Consider the following 18,053-nt stretch of genomic DNA (forward strand, 5'->3'; position numbering starts at 1 on the left):
TCTTCGTGCCCCCCGAAGGCCCACATCTGGCAGGAATGACGCTGGAGAGGGGCAATGCGGCACAGAAGGAACTCCTTCACCACCTTGGGCGTCGTCACACCGAGCGCCCTCAGGTTTGCAAAGCGATGCCAGATGAAGACGAGCCGGGAGCTCGTGAGCGTCTCCTGGCCCCAGCCAGAATTGGGGATAGCGGGCAAAGTGGGCTCCGAGAGCAGGGGGCTGGGTACTCCGACATCCACGTACAGCCACCGCTCTCAGAACCCAGTCGCAGGCGGAGGAAGGCTGAAATCAATTCCCGAAGCCGCTGTTTCTGGTGCGGCAAGGAAACTCATGCACCCCGAGCATTGGGTGGGGTCGCTGAGGCACAAGGAGAAGAAGTGGCACAGCAAGGCGACCGAAGGAGGGATGCCCATCATCGCCTCACAAATAAAAGCAAAAACGGCAAGAAGAGTAATGGATTCGGGACCCAAATGCATCATGTGGATTTGGTAATGGGAAAGTACGGCGTTGAAGAAATCAGAAAAGAGGGGAACCAGTCCCGCCCATAGGGCGTCGGCGAAGTATCGGACCTCGGTGGCTATTTTGTCAATAGAGAAGTGAGACGCGGGCCAGACCATCGTCCTCCCGCACTCGTAGAAGATGGTGGCGAGAGCGGAGCTGACCTTGTCCAAGCCTTCCCGGTTGAGTATGATCGACCGGTCGATAGCAGAGGCCGTCGACGGCGATGGGTGGGGCGAGGGGCACAGACTTTGGCCCTTTCCCCTTCTTCGTCGGAGCCATTGCGACAGGAAGGGGGAGGATGCGAGATTGGATTGGAAGCGGAGGCTGGAGCTCGAGAGAAGGAAGAGGAGGAGGCGCGCGAGCGGCAAGAAGAAGGGAGACTGTGGGCAACTACGGGTCCGCCTAGCTTGGCGCAAAATAAGGAGGCGTTGGGGAACAGGGACATCCACGTCCAATCAACCGCCACGTGGCGCCCACGGCCGCAGGCTATTGGGGCATGTGGCGCTTCGCACTTGCCTCTTCACTTCTCTGCTAAGCCAAGTCCAAGCGCGCCATGGGCCCGGGGGCTACTATCGGCATTCCGGGAATGGGGGTACCCAGACTTGCCTGCCTGTGGCCTGCGGCGTGGCTCAAGGTGTGGCCCAGTACGGCCCATCTTCATTAGCACATGCTCAAGACCCTCGCGAGGGGCCAGGCCTCGCGGGGCGGACGACAGGAGGCTTCCTCAGGCACGGCCTCGTCAGGCTGGCTCGCGAGGAGGCAGAGTGTCAGGACCCCGACTCAATGCCACATCGATCTAGCATGTAACACCTCATATCACTTTGCGGCCTCACGCACGGTATTCCCACGGGTGTCGCCTTACCTTAGCCCGGGACCGTTTGCGCCTTTTGGCACACGTATATGACAGTGTCGCTAGCATCCATATGATAAGGAGCCCGGGCTGACATGGCTAGTCGTAAACCCAAAGTGGCACAGACTTACAGGGACAGGCATCCATGACCCAGCATCGAACGTGTCGGTCATCAGCGAGTGAATCCAGGCTGTAGCACTGGGCTAGCAGGACTCCGGTGAACCGGGCTGTAGCGGGCTAACAGGACTCCGGTATTCATCGCGTGACATTTCCCCGAAGGGACAGACACAGGAACGAAGAAGGACACATGCCGGCCAGCCTAAGTGTTCCGGAGCAGTAGCAAGCTACCATGGCTCGGTGGAAACACTAGGAGACATTTCCCCGTAAGAGAGGCTACTAAAGATAAACAACTAGATGGTCAGATCCCACACATACCAAGCATTTCAATAATATACACACAATATGCTCGATATGTGAAAATACAACATGGCATCACAACATGACTCTACGACTCAAGTAATTTATTCAATAGGCTCCGAGGAGTGAGATATTACAAACAGGGGTCTCATGACCCAACAATCAGAGCATACAAGTCAAAGCACAAGCGGAAGCTATCATGTCTGAGTACAGACATCTATAAATGAAAAGGGCTGAGAAGCCTGACTATTTATCAGATCCTGCCGAGGGCACAAGATCGTAGCTGAGGTAACAAGCTAAACGTCGAAGTCCACGTGGAACTACTAGTGAGACCGAAGTCTCTCTGCAAAAACATAAAATAGGCAAACGTGAGTACAAATGTACCCAACAAGACTTACATCAGAACTAACTACATATGCATCATTATCAACAAGGGGATGGTGGGGTTTAACTGCAGCAAGCCAGCTATGACTCGGTGGCTAACCTGAACTACGACTGCAAGTAACTCTTTTGAGGTGGCGCACACGAGTCCACATATTCACCATATCAATACACCACTATGGATCCGCTCCCGTCTCCCTACGAGAACGCCATCCATAGCACTCACGCTTATCTTGCGTATTTTAGAGTATCCACTTTCACTTGTCTATGAACTGATATAAGCAACCCAGAAGTCCTTTACCGTGGACACAGCTATTCGAATAGATGATATTAACCCTGCAGGGGTGTACTTCTTCATACATGTTTCCACCACTTAGCGTCTGCACACGACATGTGCTCGGCAGACTTCAAGCGAAAGCCGAAGTGGGTGTAGACCACGACCTACCTAAACACTCAAGTCTCTAGTCCAGGTTTATCGCCTATTCGGGTTCCATCCATGAGGAGATCCGGCCGGAGTTTCGCTCACAGCCCCAAACGATGTGAACAGGGTTCCGTGACACCAAACGGGCGCCCGGTATACCCGGCCACGTGCCTACCGCATCACAGCCCACCCCTACGGTCAGCGCTGTCCACGGCCTCCAGCATACTACAAACACCAGAAACTACTTGCAACTCCTGGACAGAGGACTAGGGTGAATAAGAAGTCGAGCGGGGTCATATTTCAGGGCCCAATGTATGGTAGTAACTGAATCATGGATCACAAACACAGAACTCAGTTCCTGAGGACGGCTGCAATGAGACAACCCACCATGTACTCCTACATGGCCTCTCACCGCTACCTTTACCAAATCGTGTTCACACACTTAGCTCACACACAGTAGGACATGTTCACACACCTCTGATTCATCCCCGATGAATCAGACCTGACTCAACTCTAAGCAGTAGCAGGCATGACAAACAAACATGAATGAGTAGGCACAACAGGGCTCAAACAACTCCTACTCATGCTAGTGGGTTTCATCTATTTACTGTGGCAATGACAGGTCATGCAGAGGATAAAGGGGTTCAACTACCGCAGCATGTAACAGTTGAATCGGTGTTGTCCTAATGCAGTAAAAGAGAGCAGGAGCGAGAGAGTGGGATTGTATCGGAATGAACAAGGGGGTTTTGCTTGCCTGGCACTTCTGAAGATAACATTGAGTCTTCATCAGTGTCAACGATCACATCATCGGTATCACGCCTATCGAGAGGGGACAAATACCGGCAACACAGAAGGGAACACAATCAATGCAATGCACAATATGATGCATGATCATGACATGGCAAAATGAATGTGTTTTGGGCTAATGCAACTAGCAACAGATTAAATGAAGTTGGTTTGAATACAAGATTCAAATTCAAACTCCATATGTGATTATTCAAATGCCATTTAATTGATTTGTGCTAAACAGCAGCTATAAGTTGTTCTAACATGCATGAAATTGGTACAGATGGATTCCTTGAATTTTTCTGATAATTTTTCATATATAAATTATTTAATTTGGAGTTACGGTTAATTTTCTACGATTTATTGAAGTTTAGGGCATTTTCTGAAATTTCCTGAATATTTAGAATTAAAATAATTCCAGAAAATGAATTATGGCATCAGCACCACGTCACTGTGACGTCAGCAGAGTCAACTGGGCTGGCTCGGGTCAAACCTGACCAGTGGGGCCCACTGGTCAGTGACTACGGCTAATTCTAATATAACTTAAACCTAACCTAGTTTAATTAGTCGGCCCGGGCCCGCATGTCAGTGAGTCAGTGGCTTAATTAAACTTAGTTATTAACTTAACCAAAGGTTAGCAGGGGACGGGCCCACACGTCAGTGACCAAGGGGGGTCAAATCCCTGGTCAACCCGGCTAATCCACCGGCGTCTAACCGCCGGCAACGACCAGACGCGGCGGTGGCTCGCCGGAATGGCTGCTCCGGCGCCCATTCGACGCGCGGAGGGGTTCTACAGGGAGCTCGAGCTCGTGCGCATCCAATGGAGCAAGCCAGAGGAGTTGGGGTTGGCTGTGGCGTCGGCAGCGGCGAGGGAGGCGGCGGCCGGAGTTCGGCCAACGACGGGTTAGGCGATGCAGGGCGCTAGCGGAGGCGTTGGTGCGTGCTACGTGCTCCTGGTGAGGTGTGGAGCACGGTGGTGTGCCCGGCTTCGAGCCACAGTGGCTCTGGCCACGACGGCGACGAGGCACGGCGGCGGCGAGCTTCGGCCGGGGTGGAAGATGGAGCTAGGGACGAAATCAAGTGCGCGGAGTGAGGGGAAGAGAAGAGGAGCTCACAGGGAGTCGGACGAGACGCTAAGTGGGCTCGGGGACGTCCTGTCGGCGGTGAATCGAACGGCGGCGATCACCGGCCGTGGCGATGAAGACGACGATGCTCCGGTCGACTGGGGCCTCCTCTGGTCGCATGCGTCAGTGTGCAGCTCCATGGGGTCGGGACGGAGCTCCTGAGCTCATCGGAAGGGCGAGGGGTGGCCGGTGGCTATGGATGCGACAGCGGCGCCCTCCGGTGGCTCTCGGTGGTGCTCCAAATCGAGAGAGGGAGAGAGCCAGAGCGAGCAGAGAGAGGGATAGCGGTCGGGGACGACTCCGTGGCGTCGCTAGAGGGCTCGGGGAGGAAGCAGGAGGTGGCCAGGGGAAGCAGGAGGTGGCGCGCGCGGCGGCGTCGCGGTGTGTGTCCTCCTGGCAGGGAGGAAGACGACAGGGGGGGTGGAGATGGGCTGGGCTGGCCAGGTGGGCTTCGGGCTGCAGAGGTAAGTCCAGGTGAGATTTCTCTCCTCTATCTTTTATTTCTGTTTTTTTTTATTTTCTGTAGTTTGTTTTGATTTAGTTTTAGACACTAAATCATTTTAATAAATTCTGTAGGGTTTTATGTGGCTTGCTAAAATATATACAAAGCCACTCACAACTTCCAGAATTATCTGGAGTCATATTTAATATATATTAAATATAAATCCAAAGCAAATAGTTATTGGATTAATTCAAATGGCCCAAAATAATTAACTCTGAGATACCAAAAATATTGTTTTGAGTTTTACCTCTTTGCAATATTTTCAGAGACTAAGAGGAACATTTTTTTGGACTTCTTTGAGGAGATTTTAATGTTGATCATTTTTAGAAGGTTTCTGAGGCTTTGAAAATTCCTCAATTCAAATTTCATTTGAAATAAAACATGATGCTCACATGAGGTCTAGCCTAGTGCATTACCAGAAGCTAGGGATGTGACAACTCACCCCCACTAAACAAGAATCTCGTCTCGAGATTCAAGCGTAGGGTAAGGTGAAGGGGTAACGCAGACTAGTATAATATTCACGATCCAGTTGCACTTCAAATGGACGTTGATTCGTCCACCATCATTGTCTCGAAGTCTTGCTCTGAGAACTCCAGCTAACATGACAACGAGAGGAAAGGAAAGACCCTAAAAGAATTGTTCCTCTCGAAGGTCGAACAACTCAGGATTAACCCACGGAATGAGACATAACAACATCTCTCGAGCTGAGAGACGAAGCACACCTCTAGAGGGATGGAGTGGAACAGATGACGAGGGTTCACTAGGTAGACAACAATTTCACGCTTAAGAGGGTGGTGAACGGTTGTCAACGTAGCGAAGAGTTGAGTTTCCATAATACCATAACGATGCACCTTAGGGAAGGTGACTCATAGAAATATCCCCTTAAGTGGCAGAAAGAATTACCTTTGATTCAGAGATCATTGAGACTCTTTAAACCAACCTAAGGCAATTCTCGACCGATCGTTTGGAGGGGGGTCGGTAGAATGGCATACTCGGACTTGGATGATGTGGATTACCTTGTTGAAGACAACGTAATGGATGAATTTGCTTACCACCGGAAATGGAAGAGACCCATGGTAGAATGGCACATTGGCGGTGCAAGCTGGGAACAAAATGCAAATGCTGGGAATGATTCTGGTAACTGGGGAAGAACCCAAGACTAGAGAGTTAATTCACTGGTTGAAAAGGTCATAACATTGCCGAGGAAACTGAGAGGAATCCCAGTTAGCGTCGATGATAACACCTAGCGCTTGAGCGTGCTCTCAAGAACTTGAGCATTTTCATATTCATCAAGGTTTTACCAACATCCGTGTCAAGGATCCTGGCAACACAACTTGCTACCATGATGAATGATGATGGATGATGCAGATGCAAAGAAAGATAACACTTTCTCAGATTTCACCTTAGCGAGGCCAAGGAAATAAAATCTGGATGATCGACCAAGAGACATTTAGCACTCCGCTTCTAATGTTCTCCTTGATGTGCTAGTGTATCCCATTCATAGATATGGTTTGATAACTAGAACATCAAGTAAAAGGTCGGACTTCGGGAGCAATAGAATCCATAAGGAACAGTTACGGAGGTAAATCCTACGAAATCCTTATGGGGAGGTGGCCAACTTCTTCAATCAAGATACTACAATAATAGGTCTTTCGGCTGGGTGGTGCTGGCCACGACATCCACTTTACCAGTTATCGAGGAACCAATATTATAGTTCTTGGGGAAATGTTCCAACCATCATATCTGCCTGAGATTCAGATCTGGTTGGTGTCAGAATATTCCAGACCCATCGAGTCTAGGAAGAAAAATGAAAGTTTGCAACACGAATCGACGAGATGACATTGCGAGATTCTCGGGGAATGAACTACGATAGCAAGCTCCAAAACATGAGCTGGTTTTGCTGCAAACATGTGAACACGTTGTCCCAGACAAGCATGACCACATAGTAGTCTTACAATAAAACACTACCGAGTTCTTGTTGGGAACCATCAGCGAGGATATCGAAGTTCTTTCATAAGTCCGGATTAGCTCTTATGAAGATACTCCTTCTCCTTGAACAAATCAGTCAGTGGCTTGGTGTGCTAGGATACACATATGCAATGAAGGTTGCAAGTCTCCAGACCACAGAATACTTCGCACGTGTGCATGACTGACTTGCGATGATTCCAGAGGAAGCAACATTGACTTTCTCGAGTCCACGGCGGCAACTTGCATCAAATGCACATGAACTAGAGGAAGTCACTTCTTACATCCGAACATATGCTTCATGAGCTAGCATGAACAAATGCTTTCAAAAGTTTCCAACACTAGCTTAATGTTCAGCAAAATTATGAAGAAGACAAGGATGTTGTCAATGGGCACAACAACAATTCATCTGGGTTTCCTTTTAAAAGGAATTCCATAGTTAAGTGAACAAGTGATAGCATTGGTCACACCCAAAAGATATAATGGTGTATGCTCGAGGGATCAACCACGAGTAAGACAACATTACGAATATCGTTGGTTCTGGTCTGATTGGATGATAGCCCATACTCAATCAAAGGTTTGGGTAAGATAATAGATCCAACAATTGTTCACAAGGACCAATTGATGAAGATATCATCTTTCTTCAACACACACACACACACACAAAAAGATATCCCTTAACATGAACTAAGTCGGACAAGCTTTTATCTTCCAACTCTCCAAGTTGTTGTTTAGCTTATCCAACTAGCTCAGGGTATCCAACACGGATTCCTGGAGAAGGGGTGGTTTACAGGAATAAACCAACTTGATCACGAACTCAACATAGCGGTCAGGTGACAACCTGGTAATACTTCTGAGAAGATATTCAGAAAATCACGAACCACCGGTATGTTACTAAGCTCGAGAACAATCTTTCTTTTCAGGGCAAGACGATATGATCAATAGAGCAAGGATTTGAAATAATCCTAACTCATTGATCGAGGAGTGAACCAGGAGAATGGACTAGGTAGCATGATCAACCTTAGAATGATGATTCAAAACCAACACGCTAAGAATGAAATTATTGTCCTTTAACTACCCAGCAACGAGGTTGCTAGGCGTATTGATTTCACACATCACGATTCACTTGTCGACATTCCGGTTATAACCACACGGAACCGAGGAATGAGTAATGATGGTGAGAAGTATCACTACGTCAAAATTCATGAGAGTTGGTGCAGTTCTCATGACAATTCTGACATAAAGGGGGTAATACTCCAAGGTAGAACAGAACCAAAAGCTGGATTAGCAATTTGATCTGCGGAGCACAACTTCTTTGACCCAATCCTGGATATGGAAGAGGTACTGGAGTTTGTTTCTCCTAGTCATTCTGCGATAGAATGGCTTGACGGACCACAAGAGTAATAGGCATCGATAAACGAACGCACGCATACTCTTGACTATCAATTGATAGACGAGGGTCAGAATGCAACTAAAGAGAACAACTCAAAGGAGCATATAATTTTCTGAGTTGTGGATGCATAGATTAGTATGTCGAACCAAGTTCAACATATTTCTTCCGGATAACCCATGCAGAAAGGTAGAACTGGCAGAGTCACGATTTATGAATGGAGAACTCCTCAAGAATAATCCTGTTGTGATATTTCAGTTCAACGAGGAACTTCTGCCATAGGTAGTTCATGGTATTTGGAAGAAGAAGATACCACGGACTTCAAGGACTATCGCAAGGTTACTAATATCCTAAAGGCACTAGCAATTACTATCAACATGAAGTAGGTAGAGTGAATCTCGGGTTCAAGAACCCAGAAACAGAATACCTATTACTAAGTAGCATCACGGGATGCTTTCGAGAATGATGGCCAGAATCATCACACTGGGAACACAAATCATAGCTAAATTACTAGATGATCCCCTAAGACACCTAGGGTCATAATAATATCTCCAACATATACGCCGAGGTAACAAAGTACCTCAACTCACCGATTAGTGTGGTTAATCTGGCCCAAAGGAACATCGGAACGGGAGGAAGGGATTTTGCAAATGCTTCAGACTATTTAGAAACCTGGGATGACTCGGACAACATAACGGCTGTAAATGCTCAAAAGATTTGAGACAATCACAAAAAATGGTGGCATAACCACTCAGAAGCACAATATCAAGGTTTCGAGATCATCAGTTAACATACAGAAGTAGTAGGAACTGGACTCAAGCTTAAATCGAACAATCTTATAAGTCTACGGACTAGTAATACGTGATCCTGATAGAAAGAAGAGAAAGCCTAGTTTCTTAACCCCGTAGGAACGATAAGATGACTCAGATCAGAAGGGCATGAGGTATAAGGAGTAAAAAGAGCCTTACGCTCCATCCCACAATCAATTCCCTTATATAACTAAAGAATTTCTAGACTCAACTTCGACCAGTTTGGCTTGGTAACCTACAGGCAGTCAAGCTCTGATACCAACGCTGTCAGGACCCCGACTCAATGCCACATCGATCTAGCATGTAACACCTCATATCACTTTGTGGCCTCACGCACGGTATTCCCACGGGTGTCGCCTTACCTTAGCCCGGGACCGTTTGCGCCTTTTGGCACACGTATATGACAGTGTCGCTAGCATCCATATGATAAGGAGCCCGGGCTGACATGGCTAGTCGTAAACCCAAAGTGGCACAGACTTACAGGGACAGGCATCCATGACCCAGCATCGAATGTGTCGGTCATCAGCGAGTGAATCCAGGCTGTAGCACTGGGCTAGCAGGACTCCGGTGAACCGGGCTGTAGCGGGCTAACAGGACTCCAGTATTCATCGCGTGACATTTCCCCGAAGGGACAGACACAGGAACGAAGAAGGACACATGCCGGCCAGCCTAAGTGTTCCGGAGCAGTAGCAAGCTACCATGGCTCGGTGGAAACACTAGGAGACATTTCCCCGTAAGAGAGGCTACTAAAGATAAACAACTAGATGGTCAGATCCCACACATACCAAGCATTTCAATAATATACACACAATATGCTCGGTATGTGCAAATACAACATGGCATCACAACATGACTCTACGACTCAAGTAATTTATTCAATAGGCTCCGAGGAGCGAGATATTACAAACAGGGGTCTCATGACCCAACAATCAGAGCATACAAGTCAAAGCACAAGCGGAAGCTATCATGTCTGAGTACACACATCTATAAATGAAAAGGGCTGAGAAGCCTGACTATTTATCAGATCCTGCCGAGGGCACAAGATCGTAGCTGAGCTAACAAGCTAAACGTCGAAGTCCACGTGGAACTACTAGTGAGACCGAAGTCTCTCCGTAAAAACATAAAATAGGCAAACGTGAGTACAAATGTACCCAGCAAGACTTACATCAGAACTAACTACATATGCATCATTATCAACAAGGGGATGGTGGGGTTTAACTGCAGCAAGCCAGCTATGACTCGGTGGCTAACCTGAACTACGACTGCAAGTAACTCTTTTGAGGTGGCGCACACGAGTCCACATATTCACCATATCAATACACCACTATGGATCCGCTCCCGTCTCCCTACGAGAACGCCATCCATAGCACTCACGCTTATCTTGCGTATTTTAGAGTATCCACTTTCACTTGTCTATGAACTGATATAAGCAACCCAGAAGTCCTTTACCGTGGACACGGCTATTCGAATAGATGATATTAACCCTGCAGGGGTGTACTTCTTCATACATGTTTCCACCACTTAGCGTCTGCACACGACATGTGCTCGGCAGACTTCAAGCGAAAGCCGACGTGGGTGTAGACCACGACCTACCTAAACACTCAAGTCTCTAGTCCAGGTTTATCGCCTATTCGGGTTCCATCCATGAGGAGATCCGGCCGGAGTTTCGCTCACAGCCCCAAACGATGTGAACAGGGTTCCGTGACACCAAACGGGCGCCCGGTATACCCGGCCACGTGCCTACCGCATCACAGCCCACCCCTACGGTCAGCGCTGTCCACGGCCTCCAGCATACTACAAACACCAGAAACTACTTGCAACTCCTGGACAGAGGACTAGGGTGAATAAGAAGTCGAGCGGGGTCATATTTCAGGGCCCAATGTATGGTAGTAACTGAATCATGGATCACAAACACAGAACTCAGTTCCTGAGGACGGCTGCAATGAGACAACCCACCATGTACTCCTACATGGCCTCTCACCGCTACCTTTACCAAATCGTGTTCACACACTTAGCTCACACACAGTAGGACATGTTCACACACCTCTGATTCATCCCCGATGAATCAGACCTGACTCAACTCTAAGCAGTAGCAGGCATGACAAACAAACATGAATGAGTAGGCACAACAGGGCTCAAACAACTCCTACTCATGCTAGTGGGTTTCATCTATTTACTGTGGCAATGACAGGTCATGCAGAGGATAAAGGGGTTCAACTACCGCAACATGTAACAGTTGAATCGGTGTTGTCCTAATGCAGTAAAAGAGAGCAGGAGCGAGAGAGTGGGATTGTATCGGAATGAACAAGGGGGTTTTGCTTGCCTGGCACTTCTGAAGATAACATTGAGTCTTCATCAGTGTCAACGATCACATCATCGGTATCACGCCTATCGAGAGGGGACAAATACCGGCAACACAGAAGGGAACACAATCAATGCAATGCACAATATGATGCATGATCATGACATGGCAAAATGAATGTGTTTTGGGCTAATGCAACTAGCAACAGATTAAATGTAGTTGGTTTGAATACAAGATTCAAATTCAAACTCCATATGTGATTATTCAAATGCCATTTAATTGATTTGTGCTAAACAGCAGCTATAAGTTGTTCTAACATGCATGAAAATGGTACAGATGGATTCCTTGAATTTTTCTGATAATTTTTCATATATAAATTATTTAATTTGGAGTTACGGTTAATTTTCTATGATTTATTGAAGTTTAGGGCATTTTCTGAAATTTCCTGAATATTTAGAATTAAAATAATTCCAGAAAATGAATTATGGCGTCAGCACCACGTCACTGTGACGTCAGCAGAGTCAACTGGGCTGGCTCGGGTCAAACCTGACCAGTGGGGCCCACTGGTCAGTGACTACGGCTAATCCTAATATAACTTAAACCTAACCTAGTTTAATTAGTCGGCCCGGGCCCGCATGTCAGTGAGTCAGTGGCTTAATTAAACTTAGTTATTAACTTAACCAAAGGTTAGCAGGGGACGGGCCCACACGTCAGTGACCCAGGGGGGTCAAATCCCTGGTCAACCCGGCTAATCCACCGGCGTCTAACCGCCGGCAACGACCAGACGCGGCGGTGGCTCGCCGGAATGGCTGCTCCGGCGCCCATTCGACGCGCGGAGGGGTTCTACAGGGAGCTCGAGCTCGTGCGCATCCAATGGAGCAAGCCAGAGGAGTTGGGGTTGGCTGTGGCGTCGGCAGCGGCGAGGGAGGCGGCGGCCGGAGTTCGGCCAACGACGGGTTAGGCGATGCAGGGCGCTAGGGGAGGCGTTGGTGTGTGCTACGTGCTCCTGGTGAGGTGTGGAGCATGGTGGTGTGCCCGGCTTCGAGCCACAGTGGCTCTGGCCACGACGGCGACGAGGCACGGCGGCGGCGAGCTTCGGCCGTGGTGGAAGATGGAGCTAGGGGACGAAATCAAGTGCGCGGAGTGAGGGGAAGAGAAGAGGAGCTCACGAGGAGTCGGACGAGACGCTAAGTGGGCTCGGGGACGTCCTGTCGGCGGTGAATCGAACGGCGGCGATCGCCGGCCGTGGCGATGAAGACGACGATGCTCCGGTCGACTGGGGCCTCCTCTGGTCGCGTGCGTCAGTGTGCAGCTCCATGGGGTCGGGACGGAGCTCCTGAGCTCATCGGAAGGGCGAGGGGTGGCCGGTGGCTATGGATGCGATGGCGGCGCCCTCCGGTGGCTCTCGGTGGTGCTCCAAATCGAGAGAGGGAGAGAGCGAGAGCGAGCAGAGAGAGGGATAGCGGTCGGGGACGACTCTGTGGCGTCGCTAGAGGGCTCGGGGAGGAAGCAGGAGGTGGCCAGGGGAAGCAGGAGGTGGCACGCGTGGCGGCGTCGTGGTGTGTGTCCTCCTGGCAGGGAGGAAGACGACAGGGGGGGGGTGGACATGGGCTGGGCTGGCCAGGTGGGCTTCGGGCTGCAGAGGTAAGTCCAGGTGAGATTTCTCTCCTCTGTCTTTTATTTCTGTTTTTTTTATTTTCTGTAGTTTGTTTTGATTTAGTTTTAGACACTAAATCATTTTAATAAATTCTGTAGGGTTTTATGTGGCTTGCTAAAATATATACAAAGCCACTCACAACTTCCAGAATTATTTGGAGTCATATTTAATATATATTAAATATAAATCCAAAGCAAATAGTTATTGGATTAATTCAAATGGCCCAAAATAATTAACTCTGATATACCAAAAATATTGTTTTGAGTTTTACCTCTTTGCAATATTTTCAGAGACTAAGAGGAACATTTTTTTGGAAGGTTTTAGAAGGTTTTAATGTTGATCATTTTTAGAAGGTTTCTGAGGCTTTGAAAATTCCTCAATTCAAATTTCATTTGAAATAAAACATGATGCTCACATGAGGTCTAGCCTAGTGCATTACCAGAAGCTAGGGATGTGACACAGAGAGATCAAGGCGGGGTACCTCACGAGGTGCCCGTGACGCAAGCCATGACGACCCAAGCCAGGCGGGCGCCAGGCAGGCGACGACCTGTGCAGAGTCCTTGTTTCCTCTTTGGTTCAAAGGGGGCAAGCGCAGGCAAGGGTATCAAGCAAAGGCAACCATTTCAGTGCAACAAGACCAAGACCAGCAGGATGGTAGAACGGAGGTCATCGTGGAGCCCAATCCGGCGTGATCGTCAGGGTCTTTGGCAGGCGAGGACCAACTTTAGTCAGGATAAGTGTACTAGATGTTCCCCTTCAAAATGGCCAATTGTTGGCGCCCTTCCCGCTCAATATTTGGGAAGAGGACCGGGGCCTTTGCCTATAAATAGGACTAGTCACCCACAGGGTAGAGGCATCGAAAGAACAAGGATAGAAAGACAAAGAGAGAGAGAGAAGCGACTGAACTCCCCCTAGCAGTTCATCGCACCAGCCAAGAACAGACCCTCGCGAGGCTGTTCTTCCCTTGTACTGTTCCTCGTCAGCCACAGAGGCAATCCACCACACCACAAACCGGAGTAGGGTATTACACCACAATGGTGGCCTGAACCAGTATAAATCTCGTGTCCCTTGTGTCGTTCTTCGTGTAGTTTTAGATCCTAGCGAGGTGGTGAGACATGGGTAGGCTAGAGGTGTGATCTCCATGCGCACCCCAGTGTTCGAACCTTGAGGGTCTGCCAGAACCCAAAATCCGACACAGGTCATGCTCTTCCGCCGGATCCTTCTGTGTCAAAGACGGGCTTTCAATATGTGGGACTTCGACCCGGCTGAACACCAGACGCTGCGAGAGCTCTTCGATACGACGCATGTCTGGAAGGTGTTGTTCAAGGCCGCCGAGGTACCTCCTCCCATAAGTGAGGATCGCGGACTCAGCGCAAAGCACCACGCCAATCCGGTAAGCTCTTTATATTTTGCAAGATGTTTCTTTCCCCAGTATATTCGTGGGAGGAATCTAAGCCTCCACGCCAATTCAACATGACTGGGTAGCGATAGTGGAGCAGATTGACTGTCCAGCTCCACTAACTGAAGATCCACCGACGGCTCTCTTAACGGAGATGCTGTTTCCGGCGCCCTATGAGGTGCCGGAGAAGAAGGCCAAGAAGAAGGCCACGGGGACCATGAAAGGTCTCCGGCACAAGGTTGTATCGGACTCATCGTCCGAAGACACCGAGGCGCGCTCCTCCAATGAAAATGAGGAGGAGGAAGAGGAAAGCCCACCCTCCCCACCAACCGGGGGGAAGAAAAGGAAGGACGCCCCGTCTTGGGAGGCCGAAGGGTCCAAGAAGGGAAAAAACCTTCCTCCGGACCACTCCACCACGGCCGCCTACAGCCGCGAGGAGTGGTTGCCCAGGGACAAGCCCCTGGCGAAGTCGTATGTATCCGGACACTATAATACTTCCGATATGATTTGCTTTATTGCTCCTTATCATGCCAAACATGCTCGTGCAGTCTGGCCAAAGCACACATTGACGTATCCTCTTTGGATGGGTCTCTGGGTCTGTCGGCGATGAATAGCGATTCACTCCGGACTGCCTCCTCCCCCAAGCCCGCGGATGACACTGAGGTGTTATCTCAGAGGATACCGGACCAGGGGGAGACTGTTCTGGAGAGGCCCCAGGGCAAAATCCCAGACGCCGGGCACATAGGAGGGAAGACCCCCATGGATTCCGATAACGGGGGCCGCAACAAGTCCGGCCCCCAGCCAGATACTGCACCAGAACCCTCAGTGGTTCCGGACTCAGGCAGGCAACCTCTCACTAAGGGGGGCGAGCCGCCTGTGCCGATAACCTCAGTCCATCCAGAGGCATCGCACAACTTGCTGGAAGCACTTCAGGGCGCTTCCATTGGTGAATAACACCGTACTCTTATGAGTATGGTGATTGAGAAGGTTCGGTCCACCAAAAGCGAATTGACCGAAGCCTGCACCAGCCTCCTAACAGGCTTTGAGGTAAGTAATAAAATTATAAGAAAATATCACAGTATAGATAGTAGCCCATGATACTCTATTTGGCGTTCGGAAAGAAAGGACGAACAGGGGATCAAATAACATCCGCAAGAGTCTAACAAAAAATGTCCATGTGAATAAGCAAGCATCACTGCTAGCTGCTGCCGCTCGCACTATGGAGGTCTCCGGACTGAAGCAGGACCTGGAGCGGACAGAAGGAGAGCTCGGCCTTGTGAAGAGACAGCTCGAGGAGAACAAAGGTACCTAATACCATGTCTGTATATTGATAAAGAAAAAATGGTTTCGTGTCAGGACCCCGACTCGATGTCACATCGATCTAGCTTGTAACACCTCATATCACTTTGCGGCCTCACGCACGGTATCCCCACGGGTGTCTCCTTACCTTTTCCCGGGACCGTTTGCGCCTTTTGGCTCACGTATATGATAGTGTCGCTAGCATCCATATGATAAGGAGCCCGGGCTGACATGACTAGTCGTAAACCCAAAGTGGCACAGACTTACCGGGACAGGCATCCATGACCCAGCTTCGAACGTGCCGGTCATCAGCAAGTGGGTCCGGGCTGTAGCACTGGGCTAGCAGGACTCCGGTAAACCGGGCTGTAGCGGGCTAATAGGACTCCGGTACTCAATGCGTGACATTTCCCCGAAGGGACAGACACAGGAACGAAGAAGGACACATGCCGGCCAGCCTAAGTGTTCCGGAGCAGTAGCATGCTACCCTGGCTCAGTGGAGACACTAGGAGACATTTCCCGGTAAGAGAGGCTACTAAAGATAAACAACTAGATAGTCAGATCCCACACATACCAAGCATTTCAATAACATACACACAATATGCTCGATATGTGCAAATACAACATGGCATCACAACATGACTCTACGACACGAGTACTTTATTTAAGGCTCAGAGAGCCATACATAACATACACATAGATACGGGTCACACGACCCAGCATTCAAGTCATACAGTCATACAAACCAGCAGCGGAAGTAACTTGTCTAAGTACAGACAACTAGTAAAATAAAGAGGCTTGGAAAGCCTAACTATACTACGTGGTCCTTCACAAGCTCAGGATCACCACCTGGGCCTTAGCCTACTCATTGATGTCAACGTCTACGAAGAACCCATCAGAAGGGGTTGCAGCGTCTTCTGTAAAAATATAGATTATAGCAACATGAGTACAAAGGTACTCAGCAAGACTTACATCAGATCCTACATACATGCACATTATCAAGAAGGGTTGGTGGAGTTATTGCAGCAAGCCAGCTTTGACTCTTGGCTAGGCTATCGTACAAGACTCCAACTTGAAATGTTTTTGCGCACGCGAGTCCACTACTCACCACTTCAATACACTACCGAGGATCCACCTCCGTCTTCCTACGGAAGAGCCATCCTCGGCACTCACACTTATCTTGAGGGTTTTAGTTGTTTCCATTTACTTGTCTATGAACTGTATAGGCAACCAAGTAGTCCTTTACCGCGGACGCGGCTATTCGAATAGATCATGATAACCCTGCAGGGGTGTACTTCTTCATACATGTTTCCACCACTTAGCGTCTCCAAACGACATGTGCTCGGCAGACTTCAAGCGAAAGCCGACGTGGGTGTAGACCACGACCTACCTAAACACCTAAGCCTCTAGTCCAGGTTTATCGCCTATCCAGGTTCCATCCGCAGGGAGTCCGACCGAGGTTTCCCATACGTTCCCGAACGATGTGTACAGCGTTCCGTGACACCTAACGGGTGCCCGGTATTTCCGGCCACGTACCTACCGCATCACAGCCCACCCCTACGGTCAGCGCTGTCCACGGCCTCCCGTAGGCTACAAACACCAGAAACTACTTGCAACTCCTGGACAGAGAACTAGGGTGAACAAGAAGTCGAGCGGGGTCATATTTCAGGGCCCAATGCATGGTAGTAGCTGTATCTTAAATCACACATACAGATCTCAGTGCTTAAGGTCGGCTTCAATGAAACAACCCACCATGTACTCCTACATGGCCTCTCATCGATACCTTTACAAAATCGTGTTCACCACATTACTCTCATTACCGACATGATCATTTCACTCTAGCCCATCACCCAGATGAACCAGACCTGACACGACTCTAAGCATAGCAGGCATAGCAAGGTAGGAACAACACATACATATGGCTCAATCAACTCCTACACATGCTAGTGGGTTTCATCTAGTTACTGTGGCAATGACAGGTCATGCAGAGGAAATGGGTTCAACTACCGCAGCACACAGCAGTTTGAAACGCGTTGTCTTAATGCAGTAAAAGAGAGTAGGAGCGAGAACATGGGATTGTGTCGATATGATCAAATGGTTGGTTGCTTGCCTGATGGTTCGATGCACTGATACGGTTCTTCGTTAGGGTAATCACGGTACTCCTCGGAGGCAGAACCTGCCGCAAAGAACACCGATACACAACCATCACCAAACAATGTGCGATAATATGATGCATGCATGAAACATGGCAAT

The sequence above is a fragment of the Triticum dicoccoides genome, chromosome 6B (assembly GCF_002162155.2).
Source record: "Triticum dicoccoides isolate Atlit2015 ecotype Zavitan chromosome 6B, WEW_v2.0, whole genome shotgun sequence".
NCBI lineage: Eukaryota > Viridiplantae > Streptophyta > Magnoliopsida > Poales > Poaceae > Triticum > Triticum dicoccoides.